This window comes from Haemaphysalis longicornis, unplaced genomic scaffold (genome assembly GCF_048455015.1).
Source record: "Haemaphysalis longicornis isolate Haplotype H1 unplaced genomic scaffold, Haemaphysalis longicornis Haplotype H1 scaffold_9, whole genome shotgun sequence".
NCBI lineage: Eukaryota > Metazoa > Arthropoda > Arachnida > Ixodida > Ixodidae > Haemaphysalis > Haemaphysalis longicornis.
The window spans coordinates 6638814-6659779 of record NW_027526460.1 but is presented as its reverse complement, the minus strand read 5'-3'; the positions used below and the strand labels follow the sequence as shown (position 1 = coordinate 6659779).

General features: G+C 45.4%; 1 protein-coding gene across 3 annotated transcripts in view; it reads right to left on the bottom strand.

Annotated features, from left to right (window-relative positions):
- LOC144152460 (solute carrier family 12 member 8) overlaps positions 1-19428 on the bottom strand; it is a 70412-nt gene extending 50984 nt beyond the window's left edge. Inside the window, exon 1 of one of the 3 annotated variants that reach the window (XM_077683730.1) lies at positions 19158-19428. The gene's annotated coding sequence lies outside the window, so the exon portion shown is untranslated. The remainder of the gene's footprint in view (positions 1-19157) is intronic. The other 2 variants (XM_077683731.1, XM_077683728.1) reach the window with 2 other exon arrangements.
- Positions 19429-20966: the final 1538 nt, after the last annotated feature.

Genomic DNA, 20966 nt, shown 5'->3' with positions numbered 1-20966 from the left:
GAGCATGCGCTGCAAAAGAACCTTGCGGTACAGCGTCCTTGTGGTTTCAATGATGTCCTGATCCATAGGTTGCAGTAAAGTGAGCGCCTTGAGGTTGTCGATCTTCCCGTGGCTGGGGCAATTGTTAATTAAAAAAAAGCACTTGCCGATTCTTCGCGTCACTGGGCAATTTTTTCTCGAGGTGTGCAGCCTTGAAGCTCGCAAAACAAGCGTTTTTCGGCTCTGCGTTGTCGACGGCACTGCTACTTTTATGGTTGGAGTGTCCGTGTTCGCTCAATGTCGCGTCCACGCCATTGACCAATGTTCAGGAACAAATTCAATGACCAGAACCACGGATGTGGGCCGTTTGTTTATAGTCGGATAGTGTAATCGAGGAAAATCGCCGAGGAAACATTAGCTTGCGTTAACCCGCCATGATGACAGCCTGAATCGCCGCTGGGTCGCCGCCGCTCGGCGACGCCTCCGGTCGCCACTTCGCTCTAAGCGGGTCAGTCTGTTCGCGCGCTTCGAGTAATGCGGCCTAAAATGCATGCGTTTGGATTGGGACCAGAACAAATTCCGAATAAAGCGGGTTCGTTATAACGAGGGGTCACTATACATGTATATATATATATATATATACAGAAAGATAGGGCAGCAGTCTACAACGCCAAAGGAGGCATAGGGGTGTGGTTAGGCTCTTCTCTTTTTCACTACGGTTAATGAAATAAACATTTTTTTAATATACAGAAGAAAGAAAGAAAGAAAAACACGCGCCCAGAGTGGGGACCGAACCCACGCCTTTCGATTACATGTCGAATGCCTTACCAATTCGGCAATCTGGGCGACTGTGTTCTCCTTCACTTTCTGGGCTATTTATATTTACTAGAAGTGTATCTGACGCTTGAGGGTGGTAGCCAGCGCCACTCTGACTACACGGGGAGAAGGGGACCTTCTTTTCAACCCCCGGGGCGTGACTCGAGCGTCTACAGCCTGTCATGAGCGGGAAACTGGCGGGAAGCCCTCTTATGCTACCTAGGCATCAAGGCTGCCAGAACCGAGACCCTCGCTAGGCTTTCGCAGAATAATATAGTAAGGAAATGAGGGGCTCGTTGAGGAAAATACAGAAAGATAGGGCAGCAGTCTACAACGCCAAAGGAGGCATAGGGGTGTGGTTAGGCTCTTCTCTTTTTCACTACGGTTAATGAAATAAACATTTTTTTAATATACAGAAGAAAGAAAGAAAGAAAAACACGCGCCCAGAGTGGGGACCGAACCCACGCCTTTCGATTACATGAAAAAGAGAAGAGCCTAACCACACCCCTATGCCTCCTTTGGCGTTGTAGACTGCTGCCCTATCTTTCTGTATTTTCCTCAACGAGCCCCTCATTTCCTTACTATATTATTCTGCGAAAGCCTAGCGAGGGTCTCGGTTCTGGCAGCCTTGATGCCTAGGTAGCATAAGAGGGCTTCCCGCCAGTTTCCCGCTCATGACAGGCTGTAGACGCTCGAGTCACGCCCCGGGGGTTGAAAAGAAGGTCCCCTTCTCCCCGTGTAGTCAGAGTGGCGCTGGCTACCACCCTCAAGCGTCAGATACACTTCTAGTAAATATAAATAGCCCAGAAAGTGAAGGAGAACACAGTCGCCCAGATTGCCGAATTGGTAAGGCATTCGACATGTAATCGAAAGGCGTGGGTTCGGTCCCCACTCTGGGCGCGTGTTTTTCTTTCTTTCTTTCTTCTGTATATTAAAAAAATGTTTATTTCATTAACCGTAGTGAAAAAGAGAAGAGCCTAACCACACCCCTATGCCTCCTTTGGCGTTGTAGACTGCTGCCCTATCTTTCTGTATTTTCCTCAACGAGCCCCTCATTTCCTTACTATATTATTCTGCGAAAGCCTAGCGAGGGTCTCGGTTCTGGCAGCCTTGATGCCTAGGTAGCATAAGAGGGCTTCCCGCCAGTTTCCCGCTCATGACAGGCTGTAGACGCTCGAGTCACGCCCCGGGGGTTGAAAAGAAGGTCCCCTTCTCCCCGTGTAGTCAGAGTGGCGCTGGCTACCACCCTCAAGCGTCAGATACACTTCTAGTAAATATAAATAGCCCAGAAAGTGAAGGAGAACACAGTCGCCCAGATTGCCGAATTGGTAAGGCATTCGACATGTAATCGAAAGGCGTGGGTTCGGTCCCCACTCTGGGCGCGTGTTTTTCTTTCTTTCTTTCTTCTGTATATTAAAAAAATGTTTATTTCATTAACCGTAGTGAAAAAGAGAAGAGCCTAACCACACCCCTATGCCTCCTTTGGCGTTGTAGACTGCTGCCCTATCTTTCTGTATTTTCCTCAACGAGCCCCTCATTTCCTTACTATATATATATATATATATATATATATATATATATATATATATATATATATATATATATATATATATATATATATAAAGTGGTGGGGAAACAGCCCCGCCGCTTGCGTAGTGGTCATCGCACCAGGCACGTATTCTGGAGGTCGTAGGTTCGGATCCCACCCGGCGGGCATTTTTTCTCCAGTTTCTTTGTCTTTCGAAATTCTTCATCTGTTTCAATCATGTACCGCATTCTCACCGTTGCTTTCCGACACATTCTTGACTGCCAACCCTTCTTTCTGTGTGCATATATATATATATATATATATATATATATATATATATATATATATATATATATATATATATATATATATAATATATAAAGAGATAAACTCACCAAGTTATGAATAATGGATGCGGGTCATATCGTATCAACAGTGCAGCAAGAACATCAAGAAGGGCTACTACATTTCTACGGGTGTCTTCTGCGGTATGCAGTCTCTTTTCGCAGCTTGCAAAACGCGGTGGCGTCTCACGGGCGAGCGCTGTTAAAGCTCCGCTTTATGCATACATCAAGAGTGACCTTCTCGCTGTCCCTATCTGCCTTCGGCGGCGTTGGCGACGACGCGTGACACTGCAGTGTGCGGGCATTGTTACACACACTCGACGTCATCACAGCTCGCAGCTTAAAACGAAAAGCCGGAAGTTCGCACACGTGGCGGCCACTGTGTTGTGGCCGCCCGCAGTCTCCATTGCGGGGCCCTGGTACACACGGCGCAAGCTGCGTCCAACGCAGCCTCGACGACGCAAATGTGGGCGGTCTGGAAAGCGGCAGTGCATGCAGCTGCCGAACAGAAAAAGAGCGCTGGTGATAGAACTGCCAGCGGGACTTTCAACTCAAATTCACAGCGTGTGGCGGACATCCTGGTTATGTACAAAAATGTTGTGAGCAAAAACGTCTGTAACTCCTGCGGCATACGTGTGCAAACGCACGAGGAAACAAATGGTGCTTACGAACAGGGTTGTTTCCTGTGCCGCGACTTTCGACTGTTTGCTGGTTGCCGCGGTGAGATTAACAGCGCAAAAGAATTGTACGAAGAGAGAGCATTTGCTTTGGAGGTCGCCAAGTGGTTTGCTACGGCACTGATTCTGAAGCAGGGTTTCGCTGTGCCATTATGCTGATACCGGGGATTTTTATTTAATATATGAAGTATTTTTAATTTATATAAAATGATGAGCATTAACACCGCACTCTGTTCTTTAACTTGCGCTGAAATATCATGTACACGGATGTTATCGTATCTGCTTCTCAGAACTGGCTTCTTTGTAACTGAATATTTATGCGTGCATACCTGTATTTTCACATTTCGGTCAGGAAATCTGCCATGTCTGTCTAATCCTTACTCTCTTTCATACAGTTCTAGAGCACCTTTGCACCAAATTTCAACCTCGTAGCTTCAATGGTTCTACAGTTATAAACGTTCCCTTTTTCTTCGGCGCCGGGGCGGCCGCGCGCGCTGAGGCACATGCAAGCAAAACAAACCTAGCTAACTTCCGCGACAAGCTGACTCATTAAAGGCAGTGCTCGCGTTATCGCGTTGCTGTTCCGAAGGATTGACAAGTTAAATCAGCTCGCCAGGCGCATTTTTCGTAAAGTTACAGCCAAAAGCCCAAATGATATGTGTGTTCGCGGTAAATGAGCGACCGACTACGTGCTCGGACATTACGAGCTAGTAGGTTGGCCGATAAATCACTCTGCCAAAACAGCGTTGAGTCAAAGGTCGTCGGGTGAGCGAGAATTCTGAGACGGCTTCTTAGTGCTCCGTGCTACCTAGCTTCCGTGCGGACGATTGTTCGCGGCCTCGCTATTGCTCCCCGACGTGTCTGACGGGTGGTTGGTGGCCTTCAGAGCTGTCCGCAGGCTCAGTTCCAAGCGAGTATAATAAATTGGTCTTGTTCGAGCAATCTCCGTCTCTCTGACTGTCCTTTATTCTGGCATTCTTTTCGCGGGCACTTTGTGCCGACTTTTGGCCGGCGCCGCTTTTGCCGCGCACGTTCGATGACCATCAGTCTGCTGCGAGCTCTGCAAAGTTCGTACATAACGGACGAATCGAATCGATATACTTTGTACAGTGAACGCGGTAAAACGATTTTTCGACCGCTGCGTCACTCAACCTCTTGCGAGCCCGCTGGCCGTAAAGCAGAGTACTCCCAGCAGCGAAGCAGGATCACTGGATAGTTTGTGCACCGACTATAGTGAATGCCCAAATTACGTGTAAGAAATATCCCCTCACCATATCCTTTTATGTGTGTCTGGCTATCATAAGCACTCGTTGGCGCGTCCGCTATTATACTTTTTAGATTCCTAATTCCTACGCTTTGCCCCTTCTTATTTTGTTCGTGCTTAACCCGTGTGATGAAGACGTAATTAAATTTCTTGACGAGGTTCAGCAACGCTTGTTAAACGCGCACGCACGCACTCACACGTTGTCCTCCCCAATAATTGCCGTGTTCGGTGTATTACCCCACGAATTGGATATGGGAGAGGAGGAAGCTTTACAAGTGTGCCTATATGCTGCTTGAAACCTCTCAGCAAATGTGGCAGGAACGTCCTCATGATTACATCCTGGGAGTAAAGAAGATTAATGCGTTCAATTTTACGTTGCGGCGATCCACTATAGACACAATCAATCAATCAATCAATCAATCAATCAATCAATCAATCAATCAATCAATCAATCAATCAATCAATCAATCAATCAATCAATCAATCAATCAATCAATCAATCAATAGTTTTGTTTGCTGTGCCCAGGAATAGCCGTGAGGCCTTATTGCTGGTACACAGATGAGTACAAGTTCAATAGAGGACAACGTTAACGAAGATGCACGAAAAGAAAGCATGATCGGAGGCAATAATGAAAGGAACAAAAAGGGCGAGAAGGAAGGACGGAGATAGAGAGAAAACCAAAATATAAAAAGCCTTTAAAAATATGGCTGGGCATCGCATAAACTATACACAATGACCACTAAGAAGACTGACGTAACAGAACTCATAGTTCTATCCTACAGATTAAGAATAATCAATTTCGCCGCTACAATGCACACGTGACATTTACATACACGTTGAGCCGGCGTTCGAGCAAAGGCGACCGACAATGCTTGTTGTCGGGCTAGTTAGTGTAATATATTTTGAAAGAAATTGGGCTGGGTACTAAATGGACAGAAAAAAAGCCTACGTTTTGACTTGAAGACGGTGCACGTACACTTTGATGTGCGCCGTCTTCACGTCAAGTTTCCCGTTCTTTTGTGTCCGTTTTTGCGAGAAGAAGCCAGAGCAATTTCTTTCAAGAGAGCAAAGCCGCCTGCATAGCGCGATGGCCATTTACAGTGCCGCGCCGGGGTCAGCGCGTGCACGGGAGATAAAGTAATTATACGTGATCAAGGCATTTACTAGACCGTAGGGCGTCCGCACACATGTATTTTTTGCATATATATCATAAGGGCACCTGAGTATGGCGTGAAAACACAATGCTTCGTCGCTGCTTATAGATCCAACCTGCTTTAAAGCCGCCAAACAGGAGAAAACACGATAGCCCGGTTCAGCTGCTAAAGGACAAGGCGTCGAAGCTGTAGGTTCTCAAAGCGACACGGATGATCGAATTACGCTTTTCTGAGGGGTGCAAGCATCAACGATTGTCCACATTAATGGACGTTACAAAGGGAAGCGTGACGTGGAGGATTGCGTAAGATTGGAAACTGGAGCAAACACAAGGCTCGCAGGCTTCTACATCTTGGTAGTGGCCACTATAAACGACCTTTTATGCGCGGGATTAATATATCGCGAACACAGCCTCGTACTAAACTTCGCGATGCAGAGGGCACTAAAAACGAGAAACGTCTTACGACGTTCCTGCCATTTTTATGTTGCTGCGTGTATAATCTAGATGTTTTGCTGTGTGCTTTCAGGGGGGCGACAGTAAGCTATGAGCGACTCTATAGCCTATTATCATGCCTTCGTGTGCACATGAAGCGATGGGGAACCATAGCCTGGGGATTCAAGCAAGCTATCTCTCCAGGCGCCTTGTGAAATGTTTTTGGTGAAATGTGCGCTCCACAAGGGTGTAATTTTCTATACCTGGGCATCCTTTAATTTGGAACTTACGGTGGCTCATCTCGTACTTAAACCACGCTTCAGAAAAAAAGTTGTTCTTACATATCCAGATTATCAGGTGATCAAACAGAAAACAGTTTTGGATGGAAAGGTATTTAATTTGATGACGTTTTCATGAGGCTTATTTTAGATAATCGAAGTGGATTAGCGAAATACACCAGAGCTAGTTCCTCGGAAAAATTAATACGTTTGTACTACAATGTTCTGAGCGGAATGAACACCCATGCTTCTTAGCGACTCGAGGAGTCCCCGTGAAAGCGTAGTTTGGTTTCTGGTTGTTCAGATTGGCTGTCGACTGTCGACATTCCAGCTGACCACGAGGCCGTTCAACGCTAACTGGACATTTCTCGCTCAAGGCTGGGCACGAGGTCGCGGGTTCGGTTTCAGGCCATGTGCTCGAGATTTCGGCACACGATAGCTATTTTCAGGTGGACTAGATGGATCCGTAACAAATGGCGCTCCCCTTTGCCCAAGTTTATAGCTTAACAAAACTTGTTGGTTCATGCTTATTGGAAACAGTAAAAGGGGCGCTAACCAGACGGAGACGAAGTAGAAACACACACCACGTACAGGCGCCTGTATGTGGTGTGTGTTTCTACTTCGTCTCCGTCTGCTTAGCGCCCCTATCATTCTTTTCTTATGGCTTAGGCGCGTAAAAGTACAACTAGAACATAACCTTCCGTTTAAGGCATGTTCAAACCCTGGTTTCGCCACAGCGGAAATAAACAGAGCCTACAGGACAAACTCCCACCTACAGCGGCGCGTTTGGCGTGCTTTTTCGTGTTATGTCTGCTACGAGCTCACCGCAAGGGGAGATGTGGCGATGTCGCCCAAAGGCGCCGTGGACACAGGACGCGCTCTGCGGCATTCAATAAACGCCACAGTCCCCACCGGCTAGAGCCAGAATCCCCATCGATGGCCATAGCCACGAGGTCGTCAGCAACGGGCACAGTCGGTCGATAGATGCGAGGCGGCCTAGGCGCGGGAGCGTCGACAGGGCGCGAAAGTAGCGGGCGGCGCGTCAGGTGTCACCGGCGGTGGCTCGCACTTGGCTTTCGCCCGTGCGAAACGTGCTCAACGAATTCATATCTCCTGCGCACACACAGCCCGGCTCTCGTAAAACCAAAAGAAAGGCGGCGTATTAACGCCGCCCGTATCGTCACTCGTTGGGGAACGTTTCGACAGCTGTGCAAAGAGGACGGAACGCGACGGCCCTCATCAGCGTCAACAGCGTGTCCGCACATGGTGCTTCTACGCCTCGGATACGCTCACTCCCCCGTCCGTTTTTTTCAATCAATCAATCAATCAATCAATCAATCAATCAATCAATCAATCAATCAATCAATCAATCAATCAATCAATCAATCAATCCTCTGTGCTGGCGCACGAACGATGTAATAATAATAATAATAATAATAATAATAATAATAATAATAATAATAATAATAATAATATAAGAATAATAAACTGTGGTTGATTCCTCTGTCATAAGAATAGGTAAAACACGAAAGTGAAAAGTGCAGCGAAATCTGGAGCTGAGCTTGATTTGCGGGTCGGCGGCTGACTTGAGGGTGCGCTTAGCGACTGACGTCCTGCTGGCGGGTCGCTTCGGCAAAGGTGTACTGGCGTCATTTCCGTGACGGATATGACCTTGGTGTATCACGGCGTAAAACTCTTCCTTGTTAAAGTATAAAACCCGAAAACGAACAACCCTAAGTATACCGTACTCTTCAGTACTAAAGGTTGCTTCCCCGCAAGAAGACCCTGTGCGCAGGGGTGCACCCTTTACAGGCCGCTTGCTAATTTTACTGGCGTAATTTCCGTGACGGATACGACGTCAGTGACATCTTCGTGTATCCCGGAGTAAAACACTTTCGTGTTAATAATAATCGTAATCAATGTATTAACTCGCGTAGTCGTCGCCGTCACATCGTCATCCTAATCTCCACCGGAAGGCACAGGTTTACACGAAGGACATCCAAAAGCTTCTGTCCTGCGCCATCCCAATCCGTTTTTTGGGCCGACTTGTTTTATACCCTTGTTATATCGCCATGTACCGGGGCATACCGCCTGCTATCAGGGAAATCGATCTCCTGTCCACCCTCCGTATTACGCGTCCTCAGCAATCGCACCCCCCCTTTTTTGTCTGCATTTATTTCCCTTAAAGGCTGGAGCCAACATTTTTTTTTTAAATTTATCAATCATTCAATCAATCATTCTTTATTCGACATAAAACGTGTTACAGATGTCCGGGGCACAGACAAAAAGCCTCAAACGATTGGGATTGACGAGGGTCTGTGGCCCTTTGTGGGGTGTTTGTTTGCAGTCAAACAAACAAGGGTGTTTAGTAGCAGGAGTAGCACATAACCAATAAATTGGTTTAAAGAACAAGATATGCGAGCAAGGTTTACATCACAGGAGATACAAAAAAATACAGCAAAATTTTCTTCGCGGAATATAGCTGAGATATTGTTTGCAATAAACACAGTGTACGTGCCGAAAAGATAGACCGAAGAATTGAACAAAACGCTGGCAATCATAAAGCAACAAGTGCAAAATACAGAAAACATGCAAGAAACCAGGGTAACAAGAAAGAGGAAGAAAACCGAAACGTTACGGGTAATTTCCAAACTCTACTATTTGAAAGGCGTGCACTATTATTCATTTGCGCGATTATAGTGCACCTGTGTTTAGAAGAGTTGGTAGCGCATGCTGCAACATCTGAAAACCATAGTTAGTGCGTGCGCGTGGAATTTGCTATTTTTCAGTACGTCGTGTATTGTAGCTATTCGTATGTAAAGTTAAGTTGGAGAGTTGTTGGTAGGGATTTTTATGTTGTATTTTTGCTGCCCTGTGCCGTTTGACTAAAATGTTGTCGATACATTACACTGTTGCAATTCTTATCTGCTTGAAAAGTGGGTCGGTGTTGGCATCATATATAGAATTAGTAATTGCGCGTACGGCCTTTTTTGTAGCAAGAATAGTTTGTTCAAGTTTGATGTAGTGGTGCGTCCCCTAACTAGGTGGCAGTGCTGTAAATGCGACAAAAACAGGGAATAAGATCACCAACTTAATGCTCGTAGTCAAAAGGGAACGCAGTTTTGTAAGAATACGAGCAACCGGAGACATTTTGCTCGCAACTGAGTTAACATGGTTTTCCCGGGGCAAATTTTCATCAGAAATCATTCCCAGGTTTTTGACGGTAGGAACTATTTCAAAAGGAAATGTACCAATTATTGAACTATCATGGATATTAATTATCTTGTTTCTCGCTCTGAAAAGGACAGCTTTTGTTTTTGCTACGCTAATGATTAAAGAATTAGCAAGGCTCCAATTATGAAGATCATTTGAAACATCATTGTCCCTATATATTAAATTGAAAGCATTTGCTGACGTAAAAAATACGCTGGTATCACCACGTAAATTATAAATTCGGCTGAATCGGTATTTATTTATTTTTTACATTTATTTATTTATTTACAGATGCCTCAAAGACACCAATGGGTGGGGTTTTACATGAGGGGTGTTGAAGCACAAAAATTACACAACAGCCGAACAACAAACAGAAAAAAATACTACCGAACAAGCGTATCACGAATACAGAGGGTATCAAGCACGCTCTGTTGATAAAAAGCATACAATGCCAACCAACGAAGTAGATAACACCACTAAAGATAATCGCATACACGACACAAAAATAATCAGTGCAGAAGTTTTTCTACGGCAGCTTTGAATATTGACTCCGGCATTTATGTAGAGGGTAAAGAGCAAGAATCCACAATGCTACCTTGAGGTACACCACGTTTTATTTGTTGAGTGCATGGTGTCTTATTATTAATAGTAGCATACTGTTTACGGTGCTGCAAAAGCTTGTGATTAAGTCCAAAAATATCCCCCGGAAACCAAAAATGTCGAGCTTTCTCATTAAGGCGTCATGATTAATGCGATCAAAAGCCTCAGAAAAGTCTCTAGAGATGCCAAGTGCCAGCAATTTGCTTTCAACCGCACCCAAAATTAATTATTTCTGTGTTAACAATGCTAATTCTGAGGTCTGGCGTTTTCTAAAACCGAACTGGCTTGTCGTTATGATTTCATGCTTGTCACAAAAACTTGTCATCCTTTCGTTTATAAGCTTTTCGATGTATTTTGAGAAGACTGGAATAATTGAAATGGGTCGGTAGTTCGAAAGCAAGCCGATAGAATTTGATAGCATGCCGATGTCAAATGATCATCGATTAATCGCTCATGACCTTGATAAGAATAGATTGAAAGCAATTACCACCGTGGATGGACCAAGCTATGGGAATAATTACACGTACCTTTCAGGATTATTGCATGAGCATTTTCAAAAGGGGCTAGTTTGCAAAACTGTGATGCCGAAATAATGTTGTTTCTCCACTCAGAGATGAGTAAAGAGCGTTGGTGGTACCTTTGAAATATTTCGGTGATTATCAGCGTCCAGTAACCAATTTGAGACAAGCCCATGTCTGAAGACAAAGTGGTTCCAAAGAGACCACTCGCGATCTTACCCAGGACAGACGTTGGAAGGCCGGCACTGGGTCTCCTGAAACGTTTCGAAAGATTTACGCGCATCTGATTCTAAAGCGAGCCCTCGAAGTCCCGGCACAGTTACCTCGTGCTCCAGGACACGCATCGCGAAGTGCCCGGGCTTCTCCGTAATCGATTTTGTGAAGTGGCCAGCAGCCAAATACGCGACGTGAATAAATCCTCGAAAGGTACAGCCATTGTTCGAATAAGACGGTGGTGGTGCGTGCACGGCTTACGTGTCGGTGAAACTGAAATCTTGGACAAAGCTAACATCCTGTCGGTGTCCCCGTGCACGTCGGGAGAGAAGATTCAATACTAACCTTAACAAACTACTTCGAAACATGAATTAAAGACAGGCGGTCGTTTGAATAAAAAAGGCTGTAGACATCAACTGCGAAACAGGATGCGGCAGGGCGGAGACGATATGAATTTAAATGCGGAGAAATTCGCAACAGAGTAGTTGGAGCCGCTTGAAACTAAAGACGTGACGTGAATTAACACTCTCTAAGAGAAAGAGGGAGCATAAATGTACGCAAAAAAATAGTGAGAGTAATGTATTCGTTCGGGGCTGCTGCAGAACCAAGCGAATGCGTATAAAGGCGAAAGCCAGAACTTCTCCTTCGTGAAAGAAAACGGCGTTGTTGTTCGGCACAGAAAATGACCGCCGCTGCAAATAGTACAAAACACTTGCAAAAACCTCGTCATTCGTGCCATAGTGCGTATGTAGATTAATTTTGATAAAATAAATGAACTAGTTCAAAAGAAAATTGGGTGCGTTGCAGTTCGTATAGAAACCGAACCAGGGTATTCAAAGAAGGACCCGAGTGCATTACTGCCAAGCTGCGTGAGCACGTTTCCAGCGGCGAAACGAGGGTTAGGCTAGTGCGTCGGGCGCTGACGTCATATCCCCCGACAAGCGATCGTGGCGGCACGCGAGTGGAAGAGGTGCGCTCTTCTGGACTAAGGGGCCACTCCCGCATCACCAGGCTCACAATGAAGTTTTTAATCCTCCTCCTCCTCCTCCTCCTCCCACGGAGAACTCTGACTTTGGGGAAGATTACAGGTGTGAAGTATCGCGAATCTATTTGTCCAAGTAACGTGAGAGTTTGGGCGAGTTGGTACTCCGCTGAATTAATGCTTACAGCGCGAACAATCAGACGAACGACGAAAGAGAGTGGCTGAGAGTGTCCGTGTATAGCCACTCTCTTGCGTCCTTGGTCTAATTGTTCGCGCTGTAAGCGTTAATTCAATTGCCCATGTAATTCGCGCCACAAACGAAGGAACAAAGTGAAGGAAGACACGTGCAAGCACGATATAGCAGTAAAGAAGCTTTTGATATGTATCGCCAGGGGAAGCATTAATGCTTTTACCTTCAAAGCACATAAGAAGTCTAAAGTTCCCTGAACAATTTTCCTTTAGACAGGAGCAGCAGCAGAGAAAACGGATGTGGTTCTGATGGATGCCGTGTGGCACCGGTGGTTGACAAATTGCCCTCCTTTAGAAGGGTGCCTAAAACAGACTACGATATATTTATTCCTTTGCATCACTCGCACGTTACTGAGCTCAGTTGGCGAAAAACGCGGCGTCCCCAGAGGCACGTGGCGAAACAGCGTGACTGGAACCTGTCGGCAAGATTGTGAATGGAGGGTGACTCACTCGCCACAGGCGCGTAATTTTAAGCTGAGGTGCAGAAACGCAGGAGCGGCGGTTGGGAAAACGAGTTCATCATCGTCTGCATCCACGTTTTGTCCAGTGGGCAGCTTAAACGTAGCCGCCCGTGGCAATTCTCTGCTAAAAGGTCGAAATATAGACGGTTCGTGGTTTTGCGTGTTTTGCGACATCGTACACACTCAACACTAAACTCAGCGGTACTAAAGTGAGCAAAATAACTCGATGGCGTAACTCAGAAGAGATGCTCCCGCATTTTCACATCATAAGAGATACCTCAGGTGGCTCCGCAGTTCTTGCCAGGGTTCTTCGCAGCTCATAAACGGAATCGGCGTCTCCAGTTACACAACGCGAATACAAGCACGATAAGATTACGCTGCATGGACTATTCAAAATTCGCGTTTCAGCGGGTGACATCTGCATTCGAGCGTGTCGATGTCCAGTAGAGTTCGATGCAAGTGTGCGCTCGTCGTCGCCTGAGTACAGATGCACGTCATAACTGGTTGCCTTGTGATGCCGCTAGGTGGCTAAGTTTCGCCTGAAGTGTCGCCGTGGGCTCGCCACTAACTTTTCCAGTCCACCTAACATTCCCACCTTTCACATTGTAGTGAAAACGACGAAAAAAACTTTTTTTTTTCGGAGCACAAAGCTTAAAATTAACCAAAATAACGGTTATTGTTCAAAGGTTTTAAAAGAAAAGTAAAAACGCACACATGTGAGCGTTTATATGGCATTGGAACAACGCAGTTGGCGGCGTGTTGAAAAATGAGTAATGTTTAGGTTTTTTCTTGTTCGCAAGTTAAAAACTTTCCAATACGATACCTTTGGGCGTGTGCTATTTGTAGAGCTTAGTAATCACCAATACGACCAATATATTATTTGAAATTTATTATATGTAGAGGTGTTTTAGGCAGACATTTTAGAGGCAGCCATTAACTTTGCAGGTTTGTCGAACTTTCTTTCGGTAGGTGCATTTGGTCTACACTAAGCCGAGTCTAAAGAAACTCGGTAGAGTTACACTCCCTTTGTTACGATTAAAAAGACAAAGAGATAGCCACACTTTGAATTTTGCTCCGAATTCACTGAACGGCTATTTTACTGGGACAGTTTGGTAAAACTTCATTTTCAATTCACGCTCACCACGCAGAAAAAATAAAAAAGGACCTTGTTCGTTCTAAAATAAACTTCGAAAAATGATGCGGCGTTAAAATTATAATAGAGAAAAATAGACACAGAACCCTACATTTAAGCTATTAATTACCGAAATCGCGTATGAACCCTGTGTGCCGGGTATGAGGTCACGGGTTCGACTGTCACAGCATTGAGTAATGTCTCTTAGGTCGTGGTGCAGTCTTAAGCTCTACAGGGAATAAATAATAATGGTCTCACGTCGTGTTAAAAAACCAATTGAGGAACGATCGGAGCCTAAGAAATGACACGCATATGATCTGAGTTTTTGCCCATTTGAACCATGCGAATGGTTTAGTCAATCACAGCATCCTGATTCAACCAGTAGAGGAGATACTGAGCGAACATGGCTAAAAAAAATCAACGATAACGTGAAGCATGCTTGCTGGGGGAAAATAACCTTTTCCTTTATTTTTTTTTTCACCTCGCACGCATCTACACGGTTCGCAGCCTGTTAAAACAAAACGCTATATATAAGCGAGAAAAATCCCGAAGAGAGTTACTTGTCTACCACAAACTCGTGGAAACGGTTGCGAATCGCATTATTGAATGCAGTCGTTTTTCATTTAAGTGTTATTTTCTTCTCGTGCTGTTCTCGCAGTTATTTCTGTTTGACTATAGCAGCCGTTTCGAAGCGAAACAGATGTCCCTCGAGTCAGCCTCATAAGTTTACGCCATATGTGTTTAGGATGTACCGCGCTTTCCGACAATACCACTGTCTTCCTTTCCTATAACTTTTTTTTTTTTTTTTGCGGAGCAATATCAGCTGTGCCGTGTGACATGACCCCGGCCTTTGTTGTCAGAATTCACTGCCACATACGCTGAAAAAATCATAACGAAAAGAGAAAAAACTTGGAGTATTTCGGCTTCTATCGCATGCATTATTTACGTCCAGACTCAGCTCTGTATTGCCGGAGGGGCGCACACCTGCTATTTTGCTGTGCTCTTTTTGTGTGGCTTTATTTTTACTTATGTATTTATTTTATTGATTCGACTGTCCTCGAGGCCCTAGGGCATTATAGAGGGAATGGGTTCAAAATTATACACTTTCGTTTTCCGCTCGTACCTTTTAGAGTGCATGAAAGTACGACAATTTTCTGTTGTATTTTTAATGTGCGATATGAAAATGGTTGCCAAGCTCCTCTCTGTATGAGCGAATATAGGGCGTAATGTCAGCATATAAATATGAACAGCATATTGTCTTATTTTCGAGCCGATGAACTAAGTGACCATCGAACCAGTACGTCTCTTATAAACTTGGCTTCATGTTAAGCAACGAAGTAACTCCTGGTGCACCCCTCCCTCCCCACATGGGTACTAACGACGTAAAGCTTCTGAAATAAGCAGTCACTACAAAATTGTTAAAAATTATTCAGACTTTCCTTTTTTAACATTTCGAACAACCGTGGGAGCTATAGCAGGTGCATTGCGGCGCATTAAACTACATTATAAACCGGGCAAATTTAGTTCAAATCCCTGTTGTGGTATAGCAACATTTTATTTTGTGTTAACATCAACTTTCTATGGAGCATGGGGCGGGGAAAGCGTTCTCTTAAAGGTTCCTGTATTTTTGTTTTGAGCATTAAATCCTCTGTTGTGGAGAGCAATTTTGATAAACGAGCTGTCGAAGCAAAGCTAGCGCGTTGCGCCTGGCCCGCTTTGCTTTAACTTTAAATCCTTTAAAAGCAGCGCGGGTAAAACCAGTTCACTTAGCTGCCTGTCCGGGAAAAAGAAGTACAGATTATATTTTTTCCACCTACATTCACCGAGATCGCCTTCACTGCTGCTGCGCTATGAAAACACGCGACGGCGGTTTGTTGACACGTTTCCCGCCTGTCGCCTTCATGCGGGACGTTAAGTGAATAAACACTGCTCGCATGTTCATCGAATCGCGGCTCGATATACCTCTGTAGGATGTACCCTAGCGCACTTGGTTTTTCTGCGGCAGGAATGGACGCTATGCTGCGACAGTAATTATTGGAATACGCATCGCAGCATCTCGACTCGTGCATCGTAATGCGATAACATGCAGTACGTTACCTGTCACGTACGCGTTTCTTCATTGTCTTGGTTAATATCGCTTTACATAAACTAGATTACATTAAACTGAAACAAACCTGAATGCCAGCACAACTTGGCAAAATCAAGTTGATCGACAAGATTACGGCAGCTTCAATTATCAGGGCAGAATATATTCAACCCGTAAACGTCATTCTGTTCTACTTTTCTCCAGCTACCTTTGTACCATTAAAATATAAGAATTGCACAAAACGTTTTGTAAACTGTTACCCCAATTAAACGTGTGGTTGTTGATGTCTTACTTCTAGCAATATGTTTACACTGAAAAGAACTCCTCCACTTCGCTACCCGTTACTTGGGGCGTGCCCTAGGGTACTGTCCTCTGCACTTACCTTTTCCTGTTCCACTTTACCGACATTACAAATAAAATTTTTTCCAGGTAATTGAGTTACTTGTCGTCCTATTTACAACATTAAATACCCTCGCGTGCCTCCATTTACGCGTTTATTGTTCAATCTTAGTGCGGAAAATTTCTTAATGCCGCTAAATGTCACGAGAATATCGGTAGCTTTTCCTGCGCCAGAACTCTGTACTCGACTGTCAATTACGTCATCTTTGTTTATAACGTTCTTCCGTACATATATACTACACTTTGGCATATATTAACGTGAGTAATTATATATATATATATATATATATATATATATTGGTCAGGTTTCTTCGTCAATGGGTCAGCGTAGAGCATAGTGAGGGAGACGATAGCGTTTGTCCAGTTTCTTAGACAACCCCCGAAGAAGAAAGGTCCTCCTTTTGGAACTGTTGAGTATTAAATAATCTAAGAAACTGGACAAACGGTATCGTCTCCCTCACTATATATATATATATATATATATATATATATATATATATATATATATATATATATATATATATAGTAAAAGTAGCACCCATGCTTTTTGGGGACCTTATGTGAAACATAAGAACTTATGACCCCGCCCTCTTGCATAGCTTGCACCTTTGTAAAAATGTAAAGAAAAACACAGTACATATAAATATAGCACAAATACGACACGCCCAGTAACCAGTAAAAGCTGGGACACGCAGGAGCTGTCTTGTATCCTTACTTTTTCCTCATGAAGACATGCGCATTTAGATGGAGTCACCCAACTTAAATCCCGCGCTAACACACTGCAAAATTGCAAGACTTCGTGCTTTTCATATACCTTGTGTGTAGCGTTTTCGCTTAGTTGTGTTGTTGGTTGTTGTCGCGGTTGGTCGGCTTTCGTTTCGCATCAGCGGCCGAGAAGCTGCTTCATAGCATGTTGCCCAGCCGACCGCCCATCGCTATCGCTCTTCGTTTTTTGTCCGCTCCCCAGCAGACGTGAAAACGGTCTGATCACTGACGCAGTTCTAACCTTTCCGATTTAGGAGAAGGCAACCAAAAAATTATTGCTATGTAAACAGCACGCCACATACGTAATAGCCTTTGGCGGGGACATTTGGGAAGGAATAAACAGAATAAATGAACAAATAAATAGCGATAAGGACCGGCGGCCTGCGTTATTACCGTGCGATATTGCTCCTGCCTCTGTATATGTTCATCGCTGCAATTACATTTCCCCATAATTTGTTTGGGTTCTCAGCCCTGTGTATGCATATATATATATATATATATATATATATATATATATATATATATATATATATATATATATATATATATAGTTTTCAGCAGTCGCATCACAATGAAGTTGGAAGTCAGAGCACAATAAATAAATAAATGTCGTGGCTCATTTTAACGTTACTATTCAAACAAAATAATTTTGATAATAACGGTTCATAAGAGAAGTATGGAAAGTAATCGACTGAACAAGATATTCTGGTAATCAACAAAAGGCTATGGTGCTCAGGTTTTCTAATCTTCCTAGAACCATGAACAATAACATCGAATCTTTTACACCGCCCGCCCTCGTTCGTGCGGCTCCTGAAGTCGGTATACGATAAAAAAAATTCTACAGCTTCGTATATCCAGTTTTTTTTTAAAATTATTTGTTACATTCCAAGCCGTTGGAAAACATTTGCCGTTGGGCTGCTAGCTCCGTGTCACGTGCACCCAGAGGTGATCTCGATTAAGAAAAAAAAAAGAAGCTCGTTCTTTAAACACCAACAACGGAAAGCAAAAAGAGAAAAAAGAAACACGAAAACAAACCCAATCATACGTCAGCTACACATCGACCTTTCGGGCCGTGTCCGCAAATAGCACGCATTTTGTCTCAGGCAGAAGTAATTGCTTTCAGGGAAAGAGAGCGGTGCATTCACCGCGACGCGGGCATTCCCGAAACAAGCATCTTTTATGCGCTCGAGTGCCAGCCACTTTCCGCAGAGCAGTCATCTCTCCAGCTTCTCCAGCCTCTCCAGCCTCTTCCACTCACTCCGTCGGCGCTTCAGCGTAGCCGTGATTCGGAGAAGATGGGGGCAGAGCGAGGGGGTGGTAAGGAGGAGGGTGAACGAATTTACAGCAGCGTAAAACGATCCCCCGTCGCGCTGAAAGACAGCACCATCTCGCCGCTCGAGTACGCGCGCGGCAGCAATCAAAAGGCCGTGCACGACGCTCTCTCAAACTACAAATCGGAGTCGTCAAGGTATCGGATGCTACGTCGCTTCGGTGTGAACTTTTCTCCTGACAGCCTACGCAGTCACGAAAGAAAGCAACGCTCAACTCAAATCAGGCTTTTATATTTGAAGGGAGGGCTGTCGCTGACATTTAACTTGCGAGAGAAGAAAAATTATGTGTCGTGGAAGAAATTCAAGCAGCGCTTTGCGAACGGTACACAGATTGAGGAACTACACGATTAATTTTGTGTCCGATTAGGGTGGGTTAGATTGTCAAAATTCGTATTTTATACTTCCGCCGATGAAGTTTTGCAACAGCTGTCAGAAAAGTACAGCCGCCTCGTCTGTTACTCATTTCCTTAACGCGGACAGGTAATCTGAGATATATTTATAAGCATAGATTCGGACCAGCGACTAAAACGGGTAAAATAAAACAATAACGGAGGTATTGTTAGATCATTCTTTTCAGGCGTTTTCAGTAGGACACAAGCAACAGACCGTCACTGACAAAGTATTACATATAACGGTTGAACGAACGAATGATCCGTTCAAGGGACGCTTTCCCGCAACAGCCGGCAGCGTGGCGTGTAGCCTCCCAGCGGGGGCTTCTCGCTGGCGGGGCGCTTACCTAATCGCAGGTGCCACCATATGGAGACATCGTGAACCGCGCTGCCCCTCCGTCGATTGGGACGCCGGTCAGCATTCCCTCTGAACCCTGCTCAAAGCCATCCACTGGCGGCGCCGAACCAACACCGTCGGCGCGCCGTGTGTTCTTTAGCGCCGCTGGCAGGGCGCGTGCGCAGCGGAGCGGCCGCTGGGGACGGAAGGAGTTCCCTCTCCGGAAGCGCTCCGCCTCCGGCGTGCGCAGGCGCGGCCAGCGGATGTTGCTCAGCTAACGGCTTCACTACTCTACGCGTGTTGAGCGTCAAAAGTGACCCCGCGCCGACCTTCCCGAACGACGCTTTCTTAGATGAGACGATCTCTTCGCCACCTGTCGTCGCTCGTGAAAAATCGCGAGATCCTCTCTTGCACAATTCGAATCGGCAGCGGCATTGGCGTACGACGCTCACGAAACCGACATGCAACTGAAAGAGAAATCCCTGGCCTGCGTACAGAAGATTCCCGCGCAGCACAGCGCAGCGGGGGTTCGGCGTTGCAAACTGGCTGGCAGATGGCGCGGGAAGCAGCCTGCCGTGTAGCTCGCAGGTTGCGTGGGAGCACGTCGCTCTACTTTGCCGTATGTTAGCTTACCGTGCCTCTCGCTACGCTGGCGTCAGCTGTCGCAAGATCAATAAAGGCAGGTGGCGCCCACTGGCGGGCGTCGAGGTAAGCGTCGCCCGCCAGTTCCCGCCGGCAGCCGCCCACGCTGACCCAGATTGGCGCTCGGAGGCTGGCGGCCGTAGGGCAACTTAACGTTGTTCCGCCGCTAATTAGGGGAATTGCGGCGAGCTACGCACAAGCTAAGTGCCAGCTGTTCGGAGATCTCTGATTGAGATTCGCCCGCCTTACTGACTGTCGGTACCCTTTAACTATAAAGTGTCACGATGTTTGGACGTAACTGTTGGTAGTTTATTACAAAGTAAAAGTCTCGGAAATGCGCTTCAAGTACATTTTGGCGTCCAGTACCTGTTAGATCAATCTCTACCCGTGGAGTACGAAAGAAACAAGGAAACTTTGTCTTGCGGAGGTGCCGGCGGTTTCCTGTGATGGCCGTAGGAGCGTTTGACTTTTTGTGATGGAGTATGATTTTCTGTGATGATTTTCTGTGATAATGATGATTTTCTGTGATGGAGCGTATGGAATGTTCGATGGCCGTATGGAGCGCGGAACGTTGTATCTAAAATACATTTTACTAAGCTCATCTAGGGAAGGGCAAGGAACGATACACCGTTGGCAATATAATACCGGTAAGCTGAGTTACAGTTTAAAGTATTTAAAGGTATTTTAGTATAAAAACCTGCCACGGTGGCTCAGTGGTTAAGGCGTTGTGGTGCTGAGCTAGAGGAGACGGGTTCGATTCCCGGCCGCGGCGGCCGCATTTCTGATGGAGGCGGAAAGCGAAAACACCCGTGTGTCGAGATTTCAGCGCACATCAAAGATCACCAGGTGGTCGAAATTAATCCGGAGTCCCCCTCCACAACGGCGCGCTTCATAGTGCAGGTGCAGCTTCGGCGCTTTGAACACTACAATCATTTTAGTATAAAACCATTTCTGATCAGGCCGTAAACCCTGTGGGCGTTATGCCCGCAATCTTGATGATGAGCCGACAAAAATAAATTAATTTGGCAACCAAGGGGTTCAAGCTCCAGCTTAAAGAAGCAGGCACACTGAAAGCGCCACTGCGCAGTGTACTGTGCGGTGAACACAACGAAGTCCTTGAGCTGGGAGTGGTTCTGAAAAGCTTCTAACACCAAAGTTAGACCAAATAAAACGGTCT